We start from the raw sequence: 12,856 nt of genomic DNA on the forward strand, positions 1-12,856 counted from the left end.
CCACTCCAGGGGATCTTCCCAACCCAGGGATCAAACTCGGGTCTCCCGCATTGCAGGCAGATTCTTTACCATGTGAGCCACCAGGGAAGCAAAATAGAGATTATCTGAGAAGATATACAAATGGCTAAAAAGCACATGAAATGATGCTCAACATGACTGATTATGAGAGGACTGCAAATCAAAACTATAATATGTTACCATCATATAGCCATTAGGATGGTTATTAATAAGAAAACAAAACCAGAAAACAAGTGTTGGTGAAAATGTGGAGAAACTGGAACCCCTGTGCACTGTTAGTGGGAATGCAAAATGGTATAGCCAAGGTGGGGGAAAAAAAAAAACACAATACAGTAGCGATTCCTCAAAAAATTAAAAACAGAATTACTATCTGATCCAGTAATTCCAATTCTGGGTATATGAAGAACTGAAAGTGGAGTCTTTATGAGATATTTGTACACCCACATTCATGGCAGCATTATCCACAATAGCTAAGATCCACAAATGTCCACTGATGGATAAATGCATAAGCAAAACGTGGTACATACATACAGTGGAACAGTATTCAGTCTTAAAAAGAAAAGAAATTCTGACATACACTATAACATGGATGAAACCTAAGGATCGTATGCTATGTGAAATAACCCAGTCACAAAAAGACAAATACTGCATGATTCCACCTAGTCAAAATCATAGAGACAGAAAGTAAAATAGTGGTTTCAACTAGCTGGGAGAAGGAGGGAATAGGGAGTTACTGTTTAGTGAGTACGGCATTTCAGTTTTACAAGATGTTAAAAGTTATGGGAATGGGTGGTGGTGGCTATTATACAACAATGTGAATGTATTTAATACCATGAACTGCATATTTAAAACTAATTAAAGCGGTAAATGTTACATGTACTTTACCATAATTAAAAGAAAGCAAAAAGGCTGGTTAGCGAAGCTTCAACAATACATAAACCAAGAACTTCCAGATGTTCAAGCTGGACTTAGAAAAGGTAGAGGAACCAGAGATCAAATTGCCAACATCCGTTGGGTCATAGGAAAAAACAAGAGAGTTCCAGAAAGACATCTACTTCTGCTTTATTGACTATGCCAAAGCTTTTGACTGTGTGGATCATAACAAACTATGGAATATTCTTAAAGAGATGGGAATACCAGACCATCTTACCTGTCTCCTGAGAAATCTGTATGCAGGTCAAGAAGCAAGTTAGAACTGGACATGGAACAATGGACTGGTTCCAAATAGGGAAAGGAGTATGTCAAGGCTGTATATTGTCACCCTACTTATTTAACTTATATGCAGAGTACATCATGAGAAATGGCGGGCTGGATGAAGCACAAGCTGGAATCAAGATTGCTGGGAGAAATATCAATAACCTCAGAATGCAGATGATACCACCCTTATGGCAGAAAGCGAAGAGGAACTGAAGAGCCTCTTGATGAAAATGATAGAAGAAAGTGAAAAAACTGGCTTAAAACTCAACATTCAAAAAATGAAGATCATGGCATCTGGTCCCATCATGTCATGGCAAATAGATGGGGAAACAATGGAAACAGTGACAGACCTTTTTCTCGCGCTCCAAAATCACTGCTCCAAAAGACTGCAGCCATGAAATTAAAAGACACTTGCCCCTTGGAAGAAAAGCTATGACCAACCTAGACAGCATATTAAAAAACGGAGACATTACTTTGCCAACAAAGGTCCGTCTGGTCAAAGGTATGGTTTTCCCAGTGGTCACGTATGGATGTGAGAATTGGACTATAAAGAAGGCTGCTGCTGCTGCTGCTGCTAAGTTGCTTCAGTCATGTCTGACTCTGTGCGACCCCAAAGACGGCAGCCCACCAGGCTCCCCTTCCCTGGGATTCTCAAGGCAAGAACACTGGAGTGGGTTGCCATTTCCTTCTCCAATGCATGAAGTGAAAAGTGAAAGTGAAGTCGCTCAGTCCTGTCCGACCCTTAGCGACCCCACGGACTGCAGCCCACCAGGCTCCTCTGTCCTTGGGACTTTCCAGGCAAGAGCACTGGAGTGGGGTGCCACTGCCTTCTCCAAAAGAAGGCTGAGCACCAAAGAATTGATGCTTTTGAACTGTGGTGATGGAAAAGATTTTTGAGAGGCCCCTGGACTGCAAGGAGATCCAACCAGTCCATCGTAAAGGAAATCAGTCCTGAATATTCATTGGAAGGACTGATGTTGAAGCTGAAACTCCAATACTTTAGCCACCTGATGCAAAGAACTGACTCACTCATTGGAAAAAACCCTGATGCTGGGAAAGACTGAAGGCAGGAGGAGAAGCGGATGATAGAGGAGGAGATGGTTGGATGGCATCACTGACTCAATGAACATGAGTTTGAGCAATCTCCGGGAGTTGGTGATGGACAGGGAGGCCTGGCATGCTGCAGTCCATGGGGTCGAAAAGAGTTGGACAGGACTGAGCGACTGAACTGAACTGATACTTTATTGTAATATAACTGGCCAATATATTGATTAAAATGTTTCCTTCTAGTCTTATGTTTTTACTGAAAGTACAAGTCATGGCTCTCAAACATTAGCGCCCATCAGAATCATCTGGAGGACTTGTTACAACACAGATTGCTGGGTCCCATCCCTGGAGCTTCTGAGGACTTGCATTTTTAACAAGTCCCCAGCTGATGTTAACATTACTGGTCTAAGAATACTCTGAGAACTCTTGATATACACATATATGTTGAAATTAAAAGAGAAAAGTCTTAAGACACAGGTGATCTCATAATCAATAATAAGACAATATCAATTTTCTAAAATTCTAGATTTACAGAACAGTTGCAAAATAGATATGAGTTCCTGTACAGCCTTTCCCAGCTTCCCTTTACATTGAAGTCTTACACAACCAGAGAATATTTACCAAAATAAACCAATTAACCTTGGTACAATACGAAGTTAAGAACTTACTTGACTTTCACCAGGTTTTCCACTAACATTCTTCCATTCAGGATCTAACTCAAGATCCCATATTGCATTTAGTTGCCATGTAGTCTCTTCTAATCTGTGACAATTTCCCTGTCTTTGCTTATCTTTCATGATTCTGACACTGCTGAAGAGTACTGATTAATCTACAGAATGTCTCTCAGTCTGGGTTTGTCTCATGTTTCCTCAAGATCAGACTGAGGTTGTACATTATTGGGAAGGATACCACAGAGGTGAGGTGCTCTTCTCAATGCACCGTCAGGAGGTACATTGCTGAGTATTCAGAAATACTGATGTTAACCTTGACCATTTGCCTAAGATTGTGTCTAACAAGATTCTCTATTATTAGCTTAACATTTTTCATTTAGAAATTACTAAATATAGTGAGGAAAATACTTTAAGACTATGCAAATATTTTGCTTCTGCTTCAACTTTTGCATGCTAATTTTAGCATACCGCTGGATCTTGCCTATGGTCATTTTTACTGTCGCATCCTAATGGTGACTTTTAAATTTCTCTCTCCTTCTACATTAATTAATTGGGATTCTTCTGAAGGGAGAGCTATGAGTTCTTCCATTTGTCTGCTTATTCATTTATGTACTTATTTATATTAGCAATGGACACAGATATTTTAAATAATTCATTGTTGGTCAACTATCATTCTTTGGAAAAGAGCAGATAGATAAGAATAAAATTTAAGAAAATAGAGAAAATAACATTATACATTTGGGTTTCCATTTAAACAAGTTAAATTTTAAAAAATTTATCTACTTAATTGTTTTTTCTTATATTATTTAAGTTAAAATTATTTCAAACACATATTTTAAAAGAATAAACTGGATCATCTGACATTAGTGTACAGGCACTATTGGCACATGTACATCTGGACTCAGGGTTCAGTACTTCTTTCACAATTGCTAATACCATAAACTATTCATGTACAGACAATACAATTTTTAAGCTTGTTCTTAAGACATTTATGAAGCAATTGGTATATACTAAATAAAATGAAACTTTAAGCCAAAGACTACTAGTTCCAATAATGGCAGAGATGTTTGTTTGTATTAAATTAACTTTTCTCAGATAATAGTTATAAACCATGGAAAAAATATTCAAAACAAACAAAGGCACTACAGCTTGACCAAAAAGTAGGTGGAAATTGGGGGAAGAAGAGGATTGAGAAAGAGGAGAATCACACTTAGTAAGATCCATGTTTACGTGCTTTTTCCATGAGGGTACTCACTAGGCTATTTGATGCAGGATGGCTAAAAATTCAATTAGAAAGACAGTCTATTGGCTTGGGGAGCTCAGGGCAGCCACAGTGGCTCGAAATTGAGAAGGAAAATAGAAAACAGAAAGAGCCAGCCCTTCCTCTGGCAGGGCGGAAGCATCAAAACATGCATATAAATTTCTCTCAAATCTACGGCTAACCTTCAAAGTACTTACATGAATGAGAGACTCCAAATATTCCAAAATAAAGGAATAGCTAGAAGACTGAAAGATATGAGAAGAGATTCCAGCTGCTGCCCATGAGGAGATACCGGGTTTTGAATTTGAGTTTAGAGGAGCTTCATAAGTATCTCAAACTTTCTAATGAAAGCTTAGAAAGATCCTGCATTCAGACTAAAGAGTAAGTCTTGAGGACTAAGGGATATGCCTCAGGACTAAGGGGAAAACCAAAACACACCTGCCCTAACAAACATAAAAACAAGACTCTATGAAGTCACAGTGATCAGCCAGTAAGATAAACAGAGGAAGATAAAAGAAACCAGAGTCTCCACAATGTATTGTTTATAATGTCCACTAAACAATAAAAACTTCTAGACATGAGAAGAAAAGGGAGCCATAATAAAGAGAAAAAGAAATCAACAGAAAATGACCATGAGATGATCTAGTTATGGGGATCAGTTCATAAAGCTTCTACAGAAGCTATAACAAATATGTCCAACAACTTAAGGAAAGATACAATTACGGTGAGTAAACAGATGGAAATTTTCACCATTAAAATAAAAAACTAAAATAAGCCAAACAAATTCTAGAATGGAAAAATATGTTATCTGAAATTAAAAATTTACTGGATGAGCTTAAAAGCAGGTTGGAGATGGCAGAAAAAAAGGCCAATGAACTTCAAAAACAGATCAACTGAAATAATCTGAAGAACAGAAAGGGTAAAAGAAAAAAAAAGAACAGAGTCTCAGTCACCTGTGGGACAATTTTCAATGATCTAATATCATGGAATTGGAGACCCAGAAGAGAGGCAAAAATGGGGCACAGAAAGTTATAAAAACAGTGACCAACTATTTCTCAAATTTGGTGAAAACCATTGGCTTGCTACTATAAGAACAGTAAATCCCAAAAGGTTAAATACAAAAACCCCCTAAATATCAGAAAATAAAACCTAGGTCCAAGACAGTCAAAACTACTGAAAATTAGTAACAAAAACAAAACCTTAAAAGCAGCCAAAGAAAAAGGGGATGCCATATATATGAGAGCAACAATGTAAATAATGGCAGATTTTTCACCCAAAACAATGAAGTCTAGAAGACAAAGGAATACAATTATTTTTTTTTTTGCAGGGGATGCTGCACCTCGTGGCAGGAATTGAACTGAACCCTTAGCAATGAAAGCGCCAAGTCCTAACTACTGGACAACCAGGGAGTTCCCAAGGAACAGGATTTTTTAAAGTGCTAAGAGGAAAAAACTCAAACCAGGTTTCTTACCATTAAAGAAGAATTACAAATATGAAAAGGGAAAAACCTAAAACAAACTCTGTTGACACTGTATTGGAACTAGAAATATCAATGTGAACTCATGGTTTTCAAAATATATAATACAGATATAAAATAAATGTTAACATTTAAATCCTGGCTTCTAAATACAATTCTGCACTAAAAGGAGCCACAGCTCCCTGGAGAAATGGTTGATTCCTGGAACGGACAGAGTAAATACAAGACGAACCTGGAAATACTCAGGAAATGATGGACATATACCATAGGGGCACAGATGCCAGCCTAAATGGGCTCTCATTTGACAAAATGGAAGAGTATTAAAATAAAAGATATTAATAGATTACAATCTGTTGAATAAAATAGGATACATTTCTTGAAAGATACAAATGACCAAAACTGACAGAATAAGAAACAGAAAATCTAGACAGTTCTATAGGGGCTTCCCAGGTGGCTCAGTGGTAAAGAATCTGCCTACCAATGCAGGAGACGCAGTTCAATCCCTGGGTCAGGAAGATCCGCTGGGGAAGGAAATGGCAACCCACTCCAGTCACAGACAGAGGAACCTAGTGGCCTACAGGGTCGCAAGAGAGTTGGACATGACTTAGCAACTAAATTAACACCAGACAGCTTTATAACTATTAAGGAAGTTGAAATTATTAGAAACTATTACACATAAATGGCTTCCCTGGTGGCTCAGGCAGTGAAGAATCAGCCTGCAATGTGGGAGTCCTGGGTTTGATTCCTGGCTTGGGAAGAGGCCCTGGAGGAGGGCATGGCAACCCATTCTAGCATTCTTGCCTGGAGAATCCCCATGGACATAGGAGCCTGGCGGACTATAGTCCATGGGGACGCAAAGAGTCGGACATGACTTAGCAATTAAGCACAGTACATTACACATTAAAAAAAAAAAATCTTCCCACAAAGTAACACTTCTGGGCCAGACAGTGTTACTGGTGACTTCTATTAAACAGTAAGGAAGAACAACATCATACAAAGATATCAGAAAAAAAATAAAACAACTACAAAGTAATATCCCTTATGAACACAGACACAAAACTTCTTAACAAAGTCAACTGATATGATTCTCCATATTAATAGAATGGGAGGTGCATTTGACAAATTAAACACCAATTTATAATTTAAAAAAATTTAAAAAACCTCAGCAAGCTAGAAATAAATGGGAACTTCTTCAATCCCATAAAGGGCATCTAAAAAAATTCAACTAACATCATTCTTAGTGGTGAAAAGACTATTTAAAACTCTCTCACGACTGGGAACAAAGCAAAGATGTCCTCTTACCACATCTATTCGACATTATATGGAGGCCTTAGCAATTCAAATAAAGAAAAAGAAACAAAAGGCAAGTAAGTTGGAAAAGAAAAAAATTCTCTTTATTCATAAATGATAGGAAACAAAGACAACAGTAAAAACCAACTGCATTTATATACTCTAACAACAATTAGAGAATGAGAAAAGTTTATAATAGCACTGAAAAACATTAAATACTTAGGAATAAATCTAACAAATTACATTCACAAAATGTACACTGAAAACTGAAGAAAAAATTGCTTAGAAAAATTCTAAAAGACAAATGGAGATACATGTCTGCACACTGGAAGACTCTTATTATTGAGCAGTTAATTCTATGCAAATAGATATTTCAGTTTCAAAAAAAATCCAAATCAACACCCCACAGACTTCTTTTTAATAGAAATTCTAATGATTCTAAAATTTATATAGAAGTGTAAAGTACCTATAGCGAAAACAATATTAAAAATAAAAATGTGGAGGACTCACACTACCTGATTTCAAGAATTAACAAAGCTACAATAATCAAGACGGTCCAGTGTTCAGTGCAAGGATAGACACCTCTAGAAAACAGAAGACCTTGAACTCATCTGTGTCACGCAGGGACATGAAGTAGGAGTTGGTCAGTGCCTCAGCCACTGATACCCTTTGCTCTGCATACAGCAGCAAGCAGCCTCCTTTCCAGGTTCAGAAATAGACTACATTTGTTCAGCCAACTGATTTCTGACAAAGGCACTCATGTAATTCAATGGAGGAAAGGAAAGTCTTTTCAGCAATGGTTCCAAAACAAGTGAATAAAAAAGTATGGGGATTGTACAACACAGGGAATATAGCCAATATTTTATAGTAACTATAAATGTAGTATAACCTTTAAAAACTGTGAATCACTATACTGTACACCTGTAACTTATTATAATATGGTATGAAATACATCAACTGTATTTTAATAAAATAAATAAATACTATAATCACTAGCCAAGCAAATAAATCAGAAAATAAGTACAATAAAATGTTAATAATAAACTGAAGGAAGAAATAAACTATCTTAATAATTTTCAGTCCAAAAAAGTATGGGGAAAATAATGAGCCTCAAACTCTATTTCACAGCACACTTAAGAATTAATTTGAAATGGGCCAGAATTCAAGGTAAAAGCTAAATTTTATAAAGCTTCTAGAATAAAATCTAGAATATCATGAGGTACGGGTTAATTTCCTTATAATCATGAGGTAAGGGTTAATTGACTGAACTTCATTCAAAAATCAGAAACTTCTCATCAAAAACACACCATGAATAAACAGGCAAGATACAGATTGTGAGAAGATATTCAGAACACATATCTGACAAAAGTCTGTTATCTAGAACTAAGACAGACAAAAAACATCTTCATGACCCAGATCATCATGATGGTATGAACCTAGAGCCAGACATCCTGGAATGTGAAGTCAAGTGGGCCTAAGAAGCATCACTACAAACAAAGCTAGTGGACGTGATGGAATTCCAGTTGAACTATTCCAAATCCTAAAAGATGATGCTGTGAAAATGCAGCACTCAATATGCCAGCAAATTTGGAAAACTCAGCAGTGGCCACAGGACTGGAAAAGGTCAGTTTTCACTCCAATCCCAAAGAAAGGCAATGCCAAAGAAAGCTCAACTGCTACTGCTGCTAAGTCACTTCAGTTGTGTCCGACTCTGTGCGACCCCATAGACAGCAGCCCACCAGACTCCTGTCCCCGGGATTCTCTAGGCAAGAATACTGGAGTGGGTTGCCATTTCCTTCTCCAGTGCATGAAAGTGAAAAGTGAAAGTGAAGTTGCTCAGTTGTGTCTGACTCTTTGCGACCCCATAGGTTGTAACCTTACCAGGCTCCTCTGTCCATGGGACTTCCCAGGCAAGAGTACTGGAGTGGGTTGCCATTGCCTTTTCTGAAGAATGCTCAGGCTACAGCACAACAGCACTCATCTCACACGCAAGTAATGCTGAAAATTCTCCAAGCTAGGCTTCAACAGTACGTGAACCATGAACTTCCAGGTGTTCAAGCTGGTTTTAGAAAGGGCAGAGGAACCAGAGATCAAATTGCCAACATCCGCTGGATCATGGAAAAAGCAAGAGAATTCCAGAAAAACATCTATTTCTGCTTTATTGACTATGCCTAAGCTTTTGACTGTGTGGATCACCAAAACTGTGGAATATTCTTAAAAAGATGGGAACACCAGACCACCTGACCTGCCTCTTGAGAAACCCATATGCAGGTCAGGAAGCAACAGTTAGAACTGGACATGGAATGACAGACTGGCTTAAAATATGGAAAGGAGTACACCAAGGCTGTATATTGTCACCCTACTTATTTAACTTATATGCAGAGTACATCATGAGAAACACTGGGCTGGATGAAGCACAAGCTGGAATCAAGATTGCAGGAAGAAACATCAATAACCTCAGATATGCAGATGACACCACCCTTATGGTAGAAAGCGAAGAACTAAAGAGCCTCTTGATGAAAGTGAAAGAGGAGAGTGAAAAAGCTGGCTTAAAGCTCAATATTCAGAAAACTAAGATCATTACATCTGGTCCCATCAGTTCAGTTCAGTTCAGTCGCTCAGTCGTGTCCGACTCTTTGTGACCCCATTAATCGCAGTATGCCAGGCCTCCCTGTCCATCACCAACTCCTGGAATTCACTCAAACTCACGTCCATTGAGTCAGTGATGCCATCCAGCCATCTCATCCTCTGTTGTCCCCTTCTCCTCCTGCCCCCAATCCCTCCCAGCATCAAAGTCTTTTCCAATGAGTCAACTCTTTGCATGAGGTGGCCAAAGTACTGGAGTTTCAGCTTTAGCATCATTCCTTCCAAAGAAATCCCAGGGCTGATCTCCTTCAGAATGGACTGGTTGGATCCCCTTGCAGTCCAAGGGACTCTCAAGAGTCTTCTCCAACACCACAGTTCAAAAGCATCAATTCTTCAGCGCTCATCCTTCTTCATAGTCCAACTCTCACATCCATACATGACTACTGGAAAAACCATAGCCTTGACTAGATGGACCTTAGTCGGCAAAGTAATGTCTCTGCTTTTAAATATGCTATCTAGGTTGCTCATAACTTTTCTTCCAAGGAGTAAGCGTCTTTTAATTTGGCAAACAGATGGGGAAATGATGCAAACGGTGACAGATTTTATTTTTGGGGGGTCCAAAAGCACTGCAGATGGTGACTGCAGCCACGAAATTAAAAGATGTTTACTGAAGAACTGATGCTTTTGAACTGTGGTGTTGGAGAAGACTCTCTATAGAGTCCCTTGGACTGCAAGGAGATCCAACCAGGCCATCCTAAAGAAAATCAGTCCTGAATATTCATTGGAAGGATTAATGTTGAAGCTGAAACTCGAATACTTTGGCCACCTGATGCGAAGAACTGACTCACTGGAAAAGACCCTGATTCTGGGAAAGTTTGAAGGCGGAGGAGAAGGGGACGACAGAGGATGAGATGGTTGGATGGCATCACCGACTCAATGGACATGAGTTTGAGCAAGCTCTGGGAGTTGGTGATGGACAGGGAGGCCTGGTGTGCTACAGTCCATGGGGTCGCAAAGAGTCAGACACAACTGAGCAACTCAAGACAGACAATGCAATTTGTTTAATGCAAACCCCCCCCAAATACTTAACAAAAGAAAAGATCTTAATAGCCAATAAGTACATGAAAAAGTATTTAACGCATGCTCACCAAAAAAGCTTAAAGGACATTCATAACAACTTCATTTTAAAAAATGAAAATAGCTCAAGTGTCTATCAACTGAAGAAAACAAAGTGTAGTATATTTATTCAATGGAATATATTGTACAGTAAAAGAGAATGAACAACTGGATAAACACAGCAGTATAGTGAATCTCATAAACATTATGCTGAGTGAGAGTGAGACCCCCACATGTATGATTCTGTTACACACAATTCAAGCAAGGTTAAACTAATCTATGACAGGAAGCTGATCAATGTTTGATTCATTGTGGGCAGGGAAACTGGTTGGAAAGGAGAAGGAGGGAACTTTCTTGGGTAATGAAAATGTCCTAGAGCTTGACTGGGGTGGTGGTTACATAGTTGAAAAGATGTCAAAAATTCAGTGATTTATGCAATTAATATATATGTAATTCACTGTATGAAACATTTATCTCAATGAAAATATAAAAGTACGCAGTTAATATTTTGGGGATAAAGTACTAGAGGTTTGAACAGTTAATAAAAATGTTATTTTATTTTTCTGAAAAAAAAAAAAAGTCATGGCAGGTAGAAAATGAATTTTTCTACAAAATTTTTTTACCCTCAGAAATGAGTATAATACAACTCAGGGGAACATTAGTTAGATTCAGGAAACTTGTAGGAGTTTCCAGAGTAGGGATGTGCATGCATGCTAAGTCACTTTAGTCATGTCTGACTCTATGCAACCATATGGATTGTAGCCTGAGAGATTCCTTTGTCCATGGGATTCTCCAGGCAAGAATACTGAAGTGGGTTGCTATGCCCTACTCCAGGGAATCTTCCCGACCCAGGGATTGAACCCATGTCTCTTAAGTCTCCTTCACTGGCAGGCAGGTTCTTTACCACTAGCACCACCTGGGAAGACCAAGAATATATACAGGTTTTTATTTTCTAGACATTCCATCTGTAAAATGGGTATATGATCTTCTTTTTCTCCAAAGGAAGTCACCTAGATTAGTAAACTAAAACTGGTCAGAGTCCTTAGATCAGTCTGAAACCAAAAGGCCAAAGAATCAAATATTTTACTTTCAGTATTTTACTATTATAAGACTCCTTTCAGCTAAAATAAACTAGTGAGTATAACAGCCACAGGCAAGATAGGTTCTATCTCCACATAACATCTGAAAAGGTAGCTTCATTGCTAAACCAGAGGCAGAGAGCTTTGCGTTGGAGTACTTTAATACGTTTTTATATAGCATATAAAGCACATAAGCATAAACCAGTAAGATGCCTTGCTGAAAACTACCTGCTTTGTAAAAGCAGGCTGTAATTCTGAACAAGTTTTCAATTTTCACACTGCTGCTAGGGTAAAACATTTTAAAGAGTTTAATTTTTTACAATGGATTCAATGACATAGGATTATCTAACAAAGTAATGGCTAATCAATAGAAGGTTTAGTTGTCAGGTGAAACATATAACACACTAAAAGGGATTGATTGCCAGACTTCTCCTTATTTACTAGAAGGTATATATTTAAAATGACACAAACTTGTTACCAGGCTGCATTTTTTTAACCTTGCAAAAAGCTGCTTAAGAAATCTGTTCAGCAGCCCTATAGCAAAACAAGATATACTATAATGAAAATGGCTAGTGATTGGGAGGTGGGAAGGCGTATACAGGGACCTTCAGATATATATATAGAAATATATATATATAGGATAGAAAAAGCAAACTAAAAGCGACATCTAGGAAAGGTGAAACTGAAAAAAATGCCACAATGATGCTATCAAATCTCATTCAATAGATGCAAAGCTGCATCTGATCTCACTCCATGTTGCTCTTATGGCAGATTTTTTTTTCAAGGACTCATGCAACTGGGTACAATAGCCCCTCCTACCTTTTTAATGGTACAACCAGATTAAGCACTGAACACAAAATGAATTGGGCCCATATGGACTTCAACCAGCATATAAACTGTTTCCTTTATAATTTATTCACAGTATCTTATGTCTCTATATGAAAATACACTTTTTATGGTCATTGCAACCCAGGAGTTCAATAATATTTTTTCTACTAAGTCAGTGATTACACAATTTATCAAAGAATGATTACACTGAAATAAAAATAAAACAAAACGCCAACCCCCTATACAGTCTTCCTTCCTCAAAGTAATTTTAAGACTGCTGATTATT

General features: G+C 38.0%; 1 protein-coding gene across 5 annotated transcripts in view; it reads right to left on the reverse strand.

Moving 5' to 3' along the window:
- Nucleotides 1–12,856, reverse strand: part of BTRC (beta-transducin repeat containing E3 ubiquitin protein ligase) — a 182,628-nt gene that overhangs the window by 63,314 nt on the left and 106,458 nt on the right. The gene's annotated exons all lie outside the window — the stretch shown is intronic.

The sequence above is a fragment of the Capra hircus genome, chromosome 26, assembly GCF_001704415.2.
Source record: "Capra hircus breed San Clemente chromosome 26, ASM170441v1, whole genome shotgun sequence".
In the NCBI taxonomy this organism is placed as follows: Eukaryota; Metazoa; Chordata; class Mammalia; order Artiodactyla; family Bovidae; genus Capra; species Capra hircus.